Below are 17,497 nucleotides of genomic sequence, written 5' to 3' on the forward strand. Positions count from 1 at the left end.
GAAGATCAAAGACCACAGCCTTGAGTATGGATTGCACCTCAACACGAAGAAAACAAAAATCCTCACAACTGGACCAATGAGCAACAGCATGATAAATGGAGAAAAGACTGAAGTTGTCAAGGAGTTCATTTTACTTGGATCCACAATCAACAGCCGTGGAAGCAGCAGTCAAGAAATCAAAAGACACATTGCATTGGGTAAATCTGCTGCAAAGGACCTCATCAAAGTGTTGAAGAACGAAGATGTCACCTTGAAGACTAAGGTGCGCCTGACCCAAGCCATGGTATTTTCAATCACATCATATGCATGTGAAAGCTGTACAATGAATAAGCAAGACCAAAGAAGAATTGATGCCTTTGAATTGTGGTGCTGACAAAGAATATTGAATATACCATGGACTGCCAAAAGAACGAACGAATCTGTCTTAGAAGAAGTACAACCAGAATGCTCCTTAGAAGCAAGGATGGCCAGATCGGTCTTACATACTTTGGACATGTTGTCAGGAGGGATCAGTCTCTGGAGAGGGGCATCATGCTTGGCAGAGTACAGGGTCAGCGGAAAAGAGGAAGACCCTCAGCGAGGCGGACTGACACAGTGGCTGCAACAATGAGCTCAAGCGTAACAACGACTGTAAGGATGGCGCAGGACCGGGCAGTGTTTCGTTTTGTTGTGCATGGGGTCGCTATGAGTTGGAACTGACTCAAAGGCACCTAACAACAACAACAACGTAACTAACTGGGGAAGAAGAGGAGATAGAAATCAATGTGTGTATGTGCGAGTGTGTGTGCATGCATGCGTGTGTGAACGTGTTTGTAGGAGAAATTATTTGTCATGTGCCATGTTAGGAAGTCAACAGATCGTTTCTAAAACTAAAAAATAGCAGCACTGTGTATTTTTTAAAATCAAGAAAGCAAAGACCAGCAGCAGCAGCTAAAAGAGAACTCCCTCTGAGCAGTCAGCCTCGGGGGCAGGAAGTACGTAAGGGAACACTGCCATTTTAAACTATGAATCCTTTCAGGCATTTGATCATTTTAACTGTACGTGTGCATTACTTGTTAAGAATAGAATTGATTTTTTAAGTCTCTGTTGAGAAGTTTCTTTATCTTAGGTGGGATTTCAGAGGCCACAGCATAAGGGTTTGGAAGAGAGGAGGGCAGTGGCAAAGCAGACCAGGGGCAAGGAACAAATCAGTAGGGGGATGAGAGTATGAGCGAGAAGAGACGATGGACTGGGGCTTGCATTTGCCATGAACAAGTCATAAGGACAGCAAAGCAAGGGACTAATGCATCCTGAGCAAGGGGGATGGAGAGGCTTTGCGGAAGCTGTGCTTCTGAGAAAGGCCCTGAGAGAACAGGCTTTGCACAGACTGTCTCACTGGCCAACCCCCAGGGACTATAAGGAGTGACAGGGGCACTGGGAGGAGCTGTCTGAGACTCCACAGCCCAGGCTGATGGCAGCAGAAAGGATGGGCAGGCTATAAAAAGCAAATGTAAGATTTCAGGAAGAAGAGCAGTCTGAAACCTATTAGTGTGAGGGGCAAAAACCTCACCTTCATATTGCTGGAGTCCCTGGGGGCCGCCCTCTGCCACATTCAGGGCAGCTTATTTTCACAATGATGGCCCTGAGCACTGGGGAAAGTTATTTTCAGTGGGCTCTGATTTTTCAGGAAAGGAAGGATTTTAGAAACAGTTCCAATTAAAAAATTATTCAACATGTATAACAGTGGTAGAACTCTCGCCTTTCAAGCGGGAGACCCAGGTTTCATTTCTGGCCAAGGCACTTCATGTGCACCAACCACTGTCGTCTGTCAATAGAGGCTTATGTGCTACTAGGATGCTGAACAGGTCTCAGTGGAGTTTCCAGACTAATATGAACTAGGAAGAAAGGTCTGGCAATGTAGTTCCGAAAAATTCTGCCAACAAAAACCCTACAGATCACAATCATTCGATTCCATTGTGCATGGGGTTGCCATGAGTGGGGGCCTGACTTGATGGCAGCTAGTAATAACAATAAACAACCGTCAGTAACCTGGACCGTTCACCTCCTTCCCTGAGGAGTGGTCTTTGCTCCTTTTCCCCTGCGAGTGGGTGAGGAGCCAGAACTGTCCCCTCTACCCTACCGACCTTTCTAGTCTTGCTGGAGCTGGAAGAATTACTCCTGTGCTCTGTCACCCCAAGGGTATGGCCATTCAGTAACATCTGACAGTCCTAAATGACAAGATGCAGAACCCATGAGTCCATGGATGATGGGTACTTGGAGAGCATCCGGCTTCTGGGTGGCTGTAATCAAAGCAACCCATTTTCCTCACCCTATTCATTTTCCTCTTCTTCAGTGACCAGTAGTTCGAATTGCTGAAAACCTACTTTCCTCAAAAATCAAGTGATCTGGATTCCAAAATTTATTTTCACACTGTTCACGATGAATCCTCAGGCAAGAAAATTCTCACTGGGCCTCAGTGTCCCTCACCTGTATAAAAAACAAAACAAAAACAAAAAAACAAATCCACTGCTGTTGAGTCGATTCTGACTCACAGCGACCCTGACTCACAGCGACCCTATAGGACAGAGTTCCCAAGGGGTGCCTGGTGATTTTTAAGGTCACTTCTTTCCCCAATATTACCAAGTTCTACTAGTCCAACTATGGATCCCTGAGTTCCTGTGCATGTCTGCCATCCAGAAGGATGGTGACGAGTTCCATTCTACCCTCTTCTGCTGGCCATCTCTAAACTTCTGGGAATATTTTTTTTAATGGCTAATATAAATTAAAAAGAAAAGTAATATATTTATAGGGTTAAAAGTCAATTATAAGAACAACATGATAAACACAATTAATGTCACTGAGCTGTACATGTGAAGATTGCTGAAATGGCAGATGTTTTGTTATATTTGTATTTACCACAATTCAAAAACAATTTTTTTTAAATCACAGCTATATAAAAAGCTACCGCAATAGGAAGACCTAACATTATAAAAATGTCTATTCTACCAAAAGCAATCTATAAATACAATGCAATTCCAATCCAAATTCCAACATTTTTAATGAGATGGAGAAACAAATCACCAACTTCATATGGAAGGGCAAGAGACTCCGGATAAGTAAAGCATTACTAAAAAAGAGCAACGTGAGAGGCCTCACTCTACCTGATTTTAGAACCTATTACACAGCCACAGTAGTCAAAACAGCCTGGTACTGCTACAACAACAGATACATAGACCAATGGAACAGAATTGAGAATCCAGACATAAATCCATCCACATATCAGCAGCTGATATTTGACAAAGGCCCAAAGTCAGTTAAATGGGGAAAAGACAGTCTTTTTAACAAATGGTGCTGGCATAACTGGATATCCATCTGCAAAACAATGAAACAAGACCCATGCCTCACACCATGCACAAAAATGAACTCAAAATGGATCAAAGGCCTAAATATAAAATCTAAAACGATAAAGATCATGGAAGAAAAAATAGGGACAACGTTAGGAGCCCTAATACATGGCATAAACAGTATATAAAACATTATTAAGAATGCAGAAGAAAAACCAGATAACTGGGAGCTCCTAAAAATCAAACACTCATGCTCATCCAAAGACTTCACCAAAAGAGTAAGAAGACTACCTACAGCCTGGGAGAAAGTTTTTAGCTATGATATTTCCGATCAGCGCCTGATCTCTAAAACCTACATGATATTGCAAAAACTCAACTACAAAAAGACAAATAACCCAATTAAAAATGGGCAAAGGATATGAACAGACACTTCACTAAAGAAGACATTCGGGTAGCTAACAGATACATGAGGAAATCCTCATATCACTAGCCATTAGAGAAATGGAAATCAAAACTACAATGAGATTCCAAATCACTCCAACAAGGCTGGCATTAATCCAAAAAAACACAAAACAATAAATGTTGGAGAGGCTGTGGAGAGATTGGAACACTTATACACTGCTGATGGGAATGTCAAATGGTACAATCACTTTGGAAATCGATTTGGCGCTTCCTTAAAAAACTAGAAATAGAAATACTGTACGATCCAACAATCTCACTCCTGGAATATATCCTAGAGAAATAAGAGCCCTTACACAAACAGATATATGCACACCCATGTTCATTGTAGCACTGTTTACAACAGCAAAATGATGGAAGGAACCAAGGTGCCCATCAATGGATGAATGGATAAATAATGCTATAGTCACACAATGTAATACTAAGCATCGATAAAGAAAAATGATGAACCCGTGAAACATTTCATAACACGGAGGAATTTGGAAGGCATTATGCTGAGTAAAATTAGTCAGTTGCAAAAGGACAAATATAGTATGAGACCGCTATTATAAGAACTTGAAAAATAGTTGACACAAAGAAGAAAATATTCTTTGATGGTTACGAGAGTGGGGAAGGGGGAGATTAGATAGTAGATAAGAACTATTTTAGGTGACGGGAAAGACAACACGCAATACAGGAGAGGTCAGCACAACTGGACTAAACCAAAAGCAAAGTAGTTTCCTGAATAAACTGAATGCTTTGAAGGCCAGCGTGGTAGGGGTGGGGGTTTGGGGACCTTGGTTTCAGAGGATATCCAAGTCAGTTGGCATAATAAAATCTATTAAGAAAACATTCTGCATCCCACTTTGGAGAGTGGCATCTGGGGTCTTAAACACTAGCAAGCGGCCATCTAAGACGTGTCAATTGGTCTCAACCTACCTAGACCAAAGGACAATGAAGAGCACCAAGGACACAAGGTAATTATGAGCCCAGGAGACAGAAAGGGCCACATAAACCAGAGACTACATCAGCCTGAGACAAGAAGAACTAGATGGTGTCCAGCTACAACCGATGACTGCTCTGACAGGGAACACAACAAAGAACCCCTGAGGGAGCAGTAGAACAGTAGGATCCAGACCTCAAATTCTCATAAAAAGACCAGACTTAATGGTCTGACTGAGACTAGAAGGACCCTGGAGGTCATGGTCCCCAGACCTTCTGTTAGCCCAAGACAGGAACCATTCCCAAAGCCAACCCTTCAGACAGGGATTGGACTGGACTATGGGATAGAAAACGATGCTGAAGAGTGAGCTTCTTGGATCAAGTGACACATGAGACTATGTGGCAGCTCCTGTCTGGAGAGGGGATGACAGGGCAGAGGGGGTCAGAAGCTGGCGAAATGGACATGAAAATAGACAGTAGAGGGAACGAGTGTGCTGTCTCATTAGAGGGAGTGCAACTAGAAGTATATAGCAAGGTGTTTATAAATTTTTGCATGAGAGACTGATTTGATTTGTAAACTTTCACTTACAGCACAGTAAAAAATTTTTTAAAAAAAGCTATCTCAGAAAAGCCTTGCTTCTACCTTCGCCTCCTTCACCTTTCCTTTTCCTCATTCACTAGAGATAACCAGTTTTACAAATACATTCCTCCTCTTTCTTCCGTAAGAAGCCACTATGTTGTTGTTGTTGTTAGGTACCAGTCAAGTCAGTTCCAACTCACAGCTACCCTGTGTACAACAGAACGAAACACTGCCCAGTCCTGCACCACCCTCACTATTGTTATGTTTGAGCCCATTGTTACAGCCACTGTGTCAATACATCTCCTTGAGGATCTTCCACTTTGGTGAAGGGTAAGACAGTACACAATACTAGGGAAGCCAGTACAACTTGACCAAAGTAAGGTCATGGAAGCGTCATAGACATATCCAAACTCCCTGAGGGACCGAATTATTGGGGTGAGGACTGGTGACCATCGTCTTGGGGGCTCAACTGGCGTAACATAATTTATAAAGAAAATGTTCTACATCCTACTCTGGTGAGTAGTGTCCAGGATTTTAAAAGCTTGTGAGCAGTCATCTGAGATACTCCACTGGTCTCACCCCATCTGGAGCAAGGGAGAATGAAGAAAACCAGACAGAAGGGAAAGATTAATTCAAAGGACTAATGGACCATGACTACCACACCTCCACCAGAACTAAGTCCAGCACAACTAGATGGTGCCCGGCTACTACCACCAGCTGCTCTGACAGGGATCACAGGAGAGAGCCCAGACAGGGCTGGAGAAAAATGTACAACAAAATTCTAACTCACAAAAAAAGACCAGACTTGCTAGTCTGACAGAGACTGGAGAAACCCCTAGAATATGGCCCCCCAGACACCTTTCTGACCCAGTACTGAAGTCACTCCTGAGGTTTACCCTTCAGCCAAAGATCAGATAGGCCCATAAAATAGAAGAAGACTAAAGGAGCACACCAGGGCAGGGGTAAGGACTAAGGCAGGAGGCGACAGGAAAGCTGGTAATAGGTAACCCAAGGTCGAGAAGGGACAGCAGTGACATGTCATGGGGTTGGCAACCAATGTCACAAAACAATATGTGTATTGTTTATTGAGAAACTAATTTACTCTGTAAACCTTCATCTAAAGTACAGTAAAAAAAAAAAGAAAAAGCCCCACTTAGAATATTTGCGTCCCCACTGGAAAGAGCAGCTATTTCATGAATATCTTAACATACTTAGTTTAGCCAGGAAGGGGCTCCTAGATACGCTATTTCCCTTAGAGTTGTCTCTAGGCTCACATCATGACCTCTGCTCTCCCCACAGAGCCCAGTTCTCGCAGCCCCACCCTTGACCTTGGCCTAGGTAATAGTTTCTGGCCACACAGGCAACTCCACTCAGCTTGAGGCACTGGTGCTAGAGGATCCTACCCAGGCCTTGTGGTCTCTCCCATGAGCCTCTCTGTGCCATGAGTCTCCCACAGTCACCACATTCAGGGTGAGAAACTGGGTAGGTGGACATGGGTAGCACTGCCATTTCTAGAACCCTGTCTATCCAGTGTCCCCTTGGCTTGGGGCAAATCTCTCAAAGGTTAGTTCCTCTTCAACTCCATGAGCCTCTTCCTCCCGCCAATTCTCCTGCCTTTTTTTCCCCATTACAAATTCAGGGGCTTTGAAGCCAAACATCCCCAGGCTGCTATTGATTGCCCATCATTTCTGCTGCTTAAGCCGCAATTACAGGGCTTCCTACACTTGACCTGTAATTGAATTTCCTTGGGAACTCAATGACAAGATTGATTCAGTCTAATTGAATGAAAGATCAACTCTCTATGCTATTCATCTAGTCCCTGTTTCTGCCTAGGGCTCTCTGAGTTGAGGCTGTAAGTTTAAATAGTCAAGAACCAACTGACACCTTTTAAACGCCACTTCTTTACATGATCCTATAGAACATTACCGACTCAGAGTGACCCTATAGGGCAGAGCAGAACTGCCCCATAGGGTTTCCAAGGAAGCTGCTGGTAGATTTGAACTGCCAACATTTTGGTTAGCAGCTGAGCTCTTCCTGAGTCAGAATCAACTTGATGGCAACTGGTTTGGTTTTTGGTTTATAGAACGTTACCAGGAGCCCTGGTGGTGCAGTGGTTAAGTGCTTGGCTACTAACCAAAAGGCTGACATTTTGAACCCACCAGCTGCTCTGTGGGAGGAAGATGTGACACTCTGCTTCCATAAAGATTTACAGCCTTGGAAACCCCATGGGGCAATTCTATCCTGTCCTATTCAGTCACTATGACTGGAAATCGACTCACCAGGGATGGATTTGGTTTAGGTTTATAAAACATTGCTTTTCTTTGCCTTCATCTGTCCTAGCCTATTCAGAATGGAGGAAATTCCTGTTTTTAAAATCGCTTGTGTTCTCCTCACCTGAATGTTAAAATGCAATTATAAGGGTTCATCAAAAACACAATAAAATATTATTTTTAAAAATGTCGCCATAAGGGAAAAAATAATCTAGCCTCATTCAAAAATATGTTTGGAAATGAGCAAAAAGTTAACTTCTTGGCAGTTCAGGAAGTTAACAGTTTGTTCTTTTTAGAATTTTTGTGATACAACTCAATAATGAAAAGACAAATAACCCAATTTAAAAACGGGCAAAGAATCTGAACACACATTTTTCTAAAGAAGATACACAAATGGCCAATAAGCACAAGAAAAGATGTTCAACATCATTAGCCATCAGGGAACTGAAAATCTAAATCACACTGAGATACCACTTCACACCCACTAGAGAGATATATAATAAAAAAAGACAGAAAATAACAAGTGTTGTTGAGGTTGTTCAGAGGTTGGAACCCTCCCTCATACACCGATGGTGGGAATGTAAAATGGTGCAGCTACTTTGGAAAACAGTCTGGAAATTCCTCAAATGGTCAACATAGAGTTATCATATGGCTCAGCACTTCTAGGTATGTACTCAAGAGAAACGAAAACACATGCCCACACAAAAACTTGTACACAAATATTCATAGTGGCATTACTTACAACGGCCAAAAAACAGAAACAACCCAAGTGTTCATCAACCGATGAGTGAGCAAACAAAATGTGGTATATCCATACAATGGGATATTATTTAGCAATAAAAAGAAACGAATTACTGATACATGCTATAACACGGATAAACCTTGAAAACATTATGTTAAATGAAAGACACCAGTCACAAAAGACTGCATATTGCATAGCTGCATTTATATGAAATGCCCAAACAGGCATACATAGAGACAATGCAGTGCAATGGATCATTTTTATATGGCCTTTCTCACCATGGTCTTGTAACTCCCACCAAATGACTGAGTGGGACTATGCAAGTGAGGGGCTTGTGGCCCACCAAGGGGATTGGATAGCTTTCTAATAATGCAAACAATGAGCATGGAACCCTGTGGGAGTGGGACCAGGCAAATAATGTGTATGGAAGCCTAACAAGGGGATTGGTCAGTCTTACTGCTAGGCTTAAAATGAGCCATCCCAAAGGTGGACCTGACTACCACCAAGAAGAAGAGATGGGAGTAGAGCACATCCTTTAAACCTGAGGTCCCTGTGCTGAGACCCTCCTAGACACAGAAGACAGAGAGTTGTAAAACTGAGATGGCAAGACAGTGAGAAGCCTGACAGAAAAATGGTGGCAGTAGAACCAGGAGACAGCACAGTGAGGTTCCTGGCCAACAGAACGAGAAAGCTGAGCAACTTCAGGCAGGAGGCTTGCTGGCGAAGTAGGGTGCCTCTTGGCACTTGACGATGGAGTTAGGCTTCCCAACCCACGGAGCAAGAGAACTGAGCGTCTTCAGGCCGAGGCTTACGGATAGAGTTGGGTGCCTGCAGGCACTTACTGGCAGAGATAAAGAGCTTTATAACACTTGCCCTAGAAGGGCTGAGGCCCGGGGCGTGGGGCTGAGGCTCCGAGGGCCAGAGAGAAGTATGCCTGTGGGCACGGCTGGGAAGAGGTTGCCCTGATCAAAGAACTGTATCCTGAATACTTCCTGTTACTTCCCTAATAATCACCATGATATGAGTATTGTCTTTGCATTCTGTGTGGTCACTGCAATGAATCATTGAACCCAACAGAGCAGCAGAGAGTGCCGTGGGAGGGACAGTTGATGTCAGAATTGGTAAAAACGTTCTCTGCCTCATAGGAATCAGCCTTGGCTGTTCATCTTGATTCTCCTTCCCCTTCGTGAAGTTAGAGGGGGTCAGAGGCCTATGCCACAGCCTTTTTAACAGGCAGAAAGAAGATTAGTGGTTACCTACAGTTGATGGGGTCTGGGGGTAGGGACACTAGGGGATAATGGCTTTTTTTGGGGGGTGATGAAAATATTCTAAAATTGACTGTGGTAATGGTTGCACAACTCTGCAAGTATACTAAATACTGAATTGTATGCAATTAAATAGGTGAATGGTATGTAAATTATATCTCAATAAAGCAGTTACTCAGCACCCCCCCAAATTCAGTGTCTAATTTGCGCTGTAACCTTTCACTGAAAGCACAATTAAAAAAAAGCTGTATACATATATATACATATACCTGTACATAAAAAAATAGTGCCTGGAGGGTACCTTCCGAAGGCAAAGCCTCCAAAAAAACAAAAGTTGTGAACAGGAGTGTGGCTTTCTTATTTAGGAACAACAACAATAACAAAATCTCCTGGTTGAGAAATACACACACAAGCAGGGTAGCTGGCAGTTTGTTTTCTATCTCTTTTCTTACTTGAACTTTCATGAAGAAAGGTGTGTGTATGTGGGAGGGGAAGGCAGCAGGAACAGAAAGTTCTAGAAGAGAAATCTAGGAATGATCAAGCATTTATTTCATGTCTTCTGATTGATGCAAATAAAAGAGTTTCTGGAGAAGCAAAAGAAAATACCAAAAGTGGCACTTGTTGCCAAAGTGTTCTGAAATGGTTTTTTTTTTTTTAATTGTACTTTAGATGAAGGTTTACAGAACAAAGTAGCTTCTCATTAAATGTACACATATTGTTAGTACACATATTGTTTTGTTGAAATGATTTCTTAACTTGATAAAGATTATCCATAAGTAATCAGTAACATCATAATTCAAAAATTAACATCATACCATTAGAGGTGGTTCCATTAAAGTCAGGAAAAAACAAGAAGGCCAACTATCACCCTTCTTAGTTCCTACTATTTCGAAGGTTCTAGCCATCACAATAAGATAAAAATATATATATATATTACAATATTGGTGAACATTTTAGTTACCTAGTGCTGCCATAACAGAAATACCACAAGTGGATAGCTTTAACAAAGAGAAATTAATTTTCTCACAGTCTAGTAGGATAGAAGTCCAAATTCAGAGCGCCAGTTCCATGGGAAGGCTTTTTCTCTCTGTTGGCTATGACAGACGGTCCTTATCATCAATCTTCCCCTGTTCTAGGAGCTTCTCCTCTCAGGAACCCCAGGTTCAAAGGGCATACTCTTCTCCCAGCGTGGTATGAGGTAGTATGAGGTCCCCATGTCTCTCTGCTTGCTTCTCTCTTTTATATCTCAAAAGAGATTGGTTGAAGACACAATCTAATCTTGTAGATTAAGTCTTGCATATATTAACATAACTGCCACTAATCCCATCTCACTAACATCATAGAGGCAGTATTTATAACACATAGGAAAATCACATCAGATGACAAAATGGTGGACAATCACACAATACTGGGAATAATTGCCTAGCTGAATTGACACACATATTTCTGGGGGACACAATTGAGTCCATGACAATGAGAAAAGGCAATGATAATTGTCCACCTAGAAAATTCAAGAGAATCAACTGATGAACTGGTCAGATACAATATAAAAAAGGAGGTCAGAGCTAAGATAAATATACAAAAATCAATAGTTTTCCTGTGAACCCAGAATAACCAATTAGAAAATGGGCCCTCCTGAGCACCAATCTATAAGGGACAATAAATACTCACTAGACAAAACGGAAAACATACATAACTGACAAAATAGAAACTGGTCTTACTTTGGCTGAAGTAGAGATGGTCACTATTCAAAGTGCAGCTCAAAGATGAGAGGTTTGGGCATCACCTGAGAGCCTGTTAGAAATGCAGGACCTCAGACCCTTCCCAGAAATACAGAATCAGAATCTGCATTTGAACAAGATCCATAGGCAATTTGTATTCACATTTAAGACTGAGAAGCAGCGGAGCAAATAATACCATAAAGTGGAAATAAAACACCGCCCCTTACTGGCCTGCTTCTGTTTGGAGAATTTCTGCAACTTGTACGAGTGTGGTAGGTAGTCTCCAAAGATGGCGGCCCTAGTTCTTTCCTTCCCTACAAACACAGGGCACCTCACATCACGAGGTGGAGCCATTCCCTCCCCCAGTCTAGGCTTGACTTAGTAACTTAACCAATACAGTGTGGCAGAAGTGATATTCTGGGATTTCCAAGACTAGGTCTTAAGAAGCCTTGTAGCTTTTATCTGGGCCCCTTGGAGTCACTCATACTTGGCATACTCCCTCTCAGAGCCCAGCCACCATGGTGCAAGAAGTTCAAGGCCAGCCAAGCTCCAGTCAACACAGTCAACAGTCAGCATCAACTACCAGCAACGTAAGGTAGCTGTCTTGTACGTACAGCCTAGTTGAAGCTTTAGATTTTTCCAGCCCCAGTGCCACTTGACTGCAAATTCCAGGTGAGAACTGCTCAGTTAAGCCCAGTCAACCCACAGAACAATAAGGGACAATACTTTTGTCTGTTTGTTAATTTAAGTCATGAAGTTTTAGGGTGGTTTGTTATGCAGCAATATATAACCAGCAGAATGTGTTAACCTGAGACCAGTCCCCTGACAACTACCTGAAATTAGAGGTTATGGTTAGCAAAAATTCTGTAACCGTATAATAATTAGTGTAGTACTGTACACAGGAACCAGTGATTTATTATCTAAATTAAAAACTCTTTAATATGCCTCCCAGGCAGTTACCCAGCTCAAAAGATCACAAAAGAAAATGAGGGAAGGAAAAGAATGACAAAAAAATGGGAACGGCTTAACAACATGAAAGCCAGAAAAATAAACATCTAAATTTCTTCAACAAGACTTTATCACTATATTCATGTGATATACCTCTATTGGAGCCCCGGTGGCACTGTGGTTAAGAGCTCAGCTGCTAACCAAAAGGTCGGCAGTTCAAATCTACCAGCTGCTCCTTGGAAACCCTATGGGGCAGTTCTACTCTGTCCTACAGGGCTGCTGCTATGAGTTGGAACCAGCTTGACAGTGATGGGTTTTATTTGGTTTTGGTACCTCTATCATTAGGCACTGAATAGCTGATACTTACAAGTGACAGTCAAATGAAAATGAAAGACAATTCCAAGTAAGTTCAAATATTATAATCAATGCACATAAGAAATGCCTTATTTTAAACATTTAAGAACAAAAAAAGTGAATATAATGACCAAAAGGGGGAAAAAATTCCATTCACAATAGCAATAAAAAAAATTGCTATGAAAATTTAATAAGAAATGTACAGGATCTACAGGAATAAAATTAGGAAGCTTGACTAAAAAAGAAAAAAAAGAAATGGATAAATGGAGAGAAATAAGAAAGATGAGAGATGAACTATTCCAAAGATGAAATTTCTTCTAAATTATTTATATCTTGTTTCTTTGTTGCATTCACCCATTATCTCTAATAACTCTGAGATGCTTTTTGTCATTTACAAAACATGATAGTTTTATTACTGTTCTTTCTTTATGCACATCTTTTTCTTCTTAAATAGCTTTGTCAGAATTTTTAGACCTAAAGCTCAATAGTGATAATAGTATGTCCTTGTCCCTGTTTTAAAGAGGAACAATTAATATTTCTCCATTAAGTGTAATTTTGACTTTTGGTTTTCAGTAGAGCCTTTTTGTTGTGTTGAAGGCATCATCGCTTTTAGAAAGAGTTTCAGTGAAGAATTTCCTTTTGGCATTTGTGGAAATAATTACATGAATTTTTATAATTTTTCCTAATATTTTTAGTTATGCTGACACTTGAGTTTTATGGAAAAAAGAGAAATTACGGAAGTATATATTCCTTTTAAAGTTTTATTATATTCTGATTGCTGAAATTATATCTAGAATTTTTGCATGTCTCTTAATTCATGAGATTATCATATAAACTTCTCTTTTGATGTCACAGGCACTCCCTGGGTTACCAACAAGATTCATTCCTAAGTGTATCTTTAAGAATTTGTGGTAAGTCAGAACAGGAGCAAGCAGTGCTTATTTGGCCTCACGAGGCACATGGTTAAAGAGCTTGACTTCTAAGGTCAGCAGTTCAAATCCACCAGCCGCTCTTTGGAAACCTTATGGGGCAGTTCTCTGTTGGATAGCGTCACTATGAGTCAGAATCGACTCAACAGAAACAGGTTTGGTTTTAGCGCAAGAAAAGGCTCGAAATAGTTTCAGTGATATAAAGGCTGCTTGTTTTTTTTTTGTGCGGCAAGTGAGGGTGATTGTGATGAAGAATTTGTTGGGAGTAGGCATTGATTCAACTGTTTCAAAGTGAGAGCAAATTTACTTAATATTAAAGGGCAAGTACCAGATGTCCCTTTAGTCAGATGTCCTACCTGGGGAGTGCCTGCATTCTTGTTAGATGTGATGGTCAAAATCTGTTTCATCAAAGGACATAGAATAATTAACAAAATCAGTAATATAAATAACAACTAAAAATTTTAAAGTTCAACCTCTCTGGGAAAAAAAGAAACGCTAAATCAAACCATAATGAGATTCTAAAATGACAAATTGGCAATGAGTTTTAAAATCCCAGTTCAGAAAAAAAAGGGAGGTACTTTCATGCATTGCTGGTGGCTGTATAAATTAGTGCAAACTTAAAATTGTCTGTAATATAGGATCATGGTTACATGGAACCTCCCAGTTAATTGGCCTAGTAACATGTTTAGTGCTTCTGTCCTACCTGCTAGTTCCTTGCGCAGGGCCTGGGGTCTTAAAAGTTTGCAAGTGGCCACCCAAGGCACAACAATGGGCCTCCATTCACCTGAAGCAACAGAGGAAGAAGGAGAGTCAGGAATAGGAGGAGGACATGGAATGTGTGGTTAATTGCCTTCATGAACAACTGCCTCCTTTGCCATGAGAGCAGAACTGGACGATACCAGGCTACCATTACTGAACATTTTGATCAAAGATTCTATAGAAGAATCCTAATCAGAAGGGGGAAGACGCAGAATATAATTTCAAATTCTTATGGACTCCAGACTTCCTGGAGCCATGAAGGTTGGATGAACCCCTGAAACTAATGCTCTGAGATCATCTTTAAACCTTAAAACAAAAACATCCCCTGAAGTCTTCTTAAAACCAAACAATAGTTTAGCTTAACTAGTAAAAAAATATCTGCCTTATGCTCTTTTAAAATCTACCTATGTGGGGTCAAACTGACAACAGCAACTCTAAAGATTAGATAGGAACCTTAGAGGACAATGAATATATACGTTAGTGGGGGAGCAACAACTCAGAAAAGGAGGGTGAAAATGATTGCACAGCTGGAAGAATGTAATAAATGTCACTAAATGGTACATGTAGAAAGTGTCAAATTGGTGTATGTTTTGCTGTGAATATGCTCAACAACAAGAAAATAAATTAAAAAAAAAATTATATGTAATACCTCAATCCAAAAAAGTCAGGAGACGAAAAGAAGAGGGTAGGATATAAATGTTTTTAGTTTCTTCTTTCTTGTACTTTCCAAAATGATGACATACATAAAAATGTATTACTTTCATAATAAAAATGTGTGTACCCAAATTAAACCCACAGTGAGACACCACAACACACCTACCGGGACGGCTACAATGAAAAAAAAAAAAAAAAACAATAATACCAGAGGTTGGGAAGGATGTATGAACTCTCATACATTACTGGTGAGCATATAAATTGGTTCAACCACATTGGAAAACCATTTGGCAGTTCTCTACTAAAGCTAAACCTATGCTTACTTCAGACCCAGCAATTCCACTCCTCAGTATCCACCGTCACAGATGACACAACTATGAAGAACTTAAAGATGAAGATCAAAGACTACAGCCTTCAGTATAGATTACACCTGCATGTGAATAAAATGAAAATCCTCACAACTAGACCAATAAACAAGATCATGATAAGTTGAAGTTGTCAACGATTTCATTCTATTTGGATCCACAATTCACTGTCCATGGAAGCAGCAGTCAAGAAATAAGAGGAGGCTTCTGGCAAACATGGCGCCATAGACAGAAGTACCATGCTGTCCCTCCACAGAAAAGACCCGAAAAATTAAGTAAAACATCATTCCTGGAATTTGAAGTGCCAGATAAATTAAGAGATAGAGAGAACTCAGCCAAGTACAGAATGGAATAAGAAACTGACAGAGTACGAGAGCGAGGAGATACACGTGCGGTGGGCCCCATCAGCTAACGCAGCATGGATCCACCCTCTTGGACTCCAGTAGGGGACTCGGCAGACAGCGAGCACGGGAAAGCAGCTTCCTGGAACTCCCAGCAGGAGACAGAGCACCCAGTAACCAGGGATACATGCTTTCCCACCCCCCATCCTCTCCCCGCTCCTCTACCTCCTAGCTTCCTGGCTGGCTGCTGTGGCTTCGCTGGGAAGTGCAGCCTCCGTGCCACTTGGACTCATCCCACCCACTTCGGAAATCAGCAGAGAGGGAGTATGGGAAAGCAGCTTCATGAAGTTTCCAGCAGGAGACCAAACACCTGATAACGAGCAATATATGCTTTCCCAACCCTCCTCCCCCTTTTCCCTTCCCCCTTCAGCCTCCTCTGCTTCCTACCAGCGGCCGTGTCTTGGCCGGGAGGCAACTGCTTTGGCCTCAGGCTACTTGGATTCGCCCTGCCCACACTGGTGGGGCCCCTGAGCTGCTGTTCGTTCTTTCCATCTCTTTTGTTTTCTTCTGTGCCTCCTACCACCTCACCCTCCTTTCTCTGGAACACCTGACTCTGTGTGTCATCTTTGCTTCTCCTTGAAAGGCTGTGAAGCCACCCTTGCCTGGAGAACCACTCCCCCAGCCTGTGACACCACGCTTGGTGGGATCCCTGGGGCTTTTTTTCATCTTGTTTTGCTTTGCTTTGTTCTGTTTTGTTTTTTGTTTTTTTCTTTTCACAGCTTGGGAGTCCCTTCTAGCCAGGCTGCACTGCTCAGCTTAGGAGCCACTCCCCCAATCTGCGCAGCGGTGTAAGTGGATCCCTGGGGGGATTTTTTTTTCTTCTTCTTCTTTTTTTCTTTTTCTTTCTCTTTTCCCTTTTTGTCTTCATGTCTCAGTTCTAGTCTCCCTACGCTTATCTTCTTTTCCTTTCTTCTGAATACCTGGTACTGTGTGACATCTATATCCCCTCTAGCCAAGCTATACTGCGCAGTGCGGGAGCCGCTTTCCCGGTCTTAGCAGACCCACCGGTGGGACTCCGGGACTCCTGGGGGCTTTTCTTTTTTTCTTTCTTTTTCCCTTTTTCTTTTCTCCATTTCTTGGTTTCTTATCATTCCAACGGCAAGTTCCCTTAGTACTCTTCTTTTTTTCTTCTCTTATTCTCTTGTTTGTTTTTGGCTCCTATTTTTTTCTCCTCTCTCTCCTCTTTCTCACACCCGTATTAGCTCCACACATCACAGAGACCTCCCCCCTCTTTCCTGCCTACCTGTACCATGCACTGAGCATCACACACCCAAGCAGCACAGGCATGGCCTACTGGAACCTGCCCAGCACTGACTCCTGGGCTGCCCTGTTGGCCCCAATAGGTGCCTCCAACAATCCATCCCAGCCCCTCCCCTTCAGCTGGACCTGCCCTGTTGCACCATAGCTGAGCAACTGGCCCTGCCCATTGGACAAGGAGGTGAAAAGTATCATGACTTCAGACGAGCAAACAACAAAGAACTCGCCGCCCACCAGCTCATATCAGACATAACCAAATAAAACAAAAAAGTAGGACAAAATAAACAAATCTACAATAAAGAAATGAAGAAAATATAACTACTGAATGTCCCGAAAACAGCAGACAATATTAAAACATATTGAAAAAAAAAAAAAAAGACAGGATGGGTCCAGTAGGCATCCAAAAAACAAAAAACAAAAAACCAGATGACTTTCCAGTAGAAGAAAAGGCGCTAGAATTACCTGACAGGTAATTCAGATCCCTAATATTCAGAGCAATCCAAGAGTTGAAGCAAAAAGCAGACAAAAATAAGGAAAAAAATAGGCAAA

The 17,497-nt window shown here is 41.8% G+C and overlaps 1 long non-coding RNA gene across 1 annotated transcript; it reads right to left on the reverse strand.

Annotated features, from left to right (window-relative positions):
- Positions 1-1,708: 1,708 nt before the first annotated feature.
- On the reverse strand, positions 1,709-15,940 carry LOC126062721 (uncharacterized). Its single transcript, XR_007514123.1, has 3 exons — positions 15,857-15,940; positions 14,216-14,296; positions 1,709-2,466 (listed from the first exon to the last, which is right to left on the reverse strand). It is a non-coding gene; the product is annotated as an uncharacterized LOC126062721 (long non-coding RNA).
- Positions 15,941-17,497: the final 1,557 nt, after the last annotated feature.

The sequence above is a fragment of the Elephas maximus genome, chromosome 19, assembly GCF_024166365.1.
Source record: "Elephas maximus indicus isolate mEleMax1 chromosome 19, mEleMax1 primary haplotype, whole genome shotgun sequence".
Classification (NCBI taxonomy): Eukaryota; Metazoa; Chordata; class Mammalia; order Proboscidea; family Elephantidae; genus Elephas; species Elephas maximus.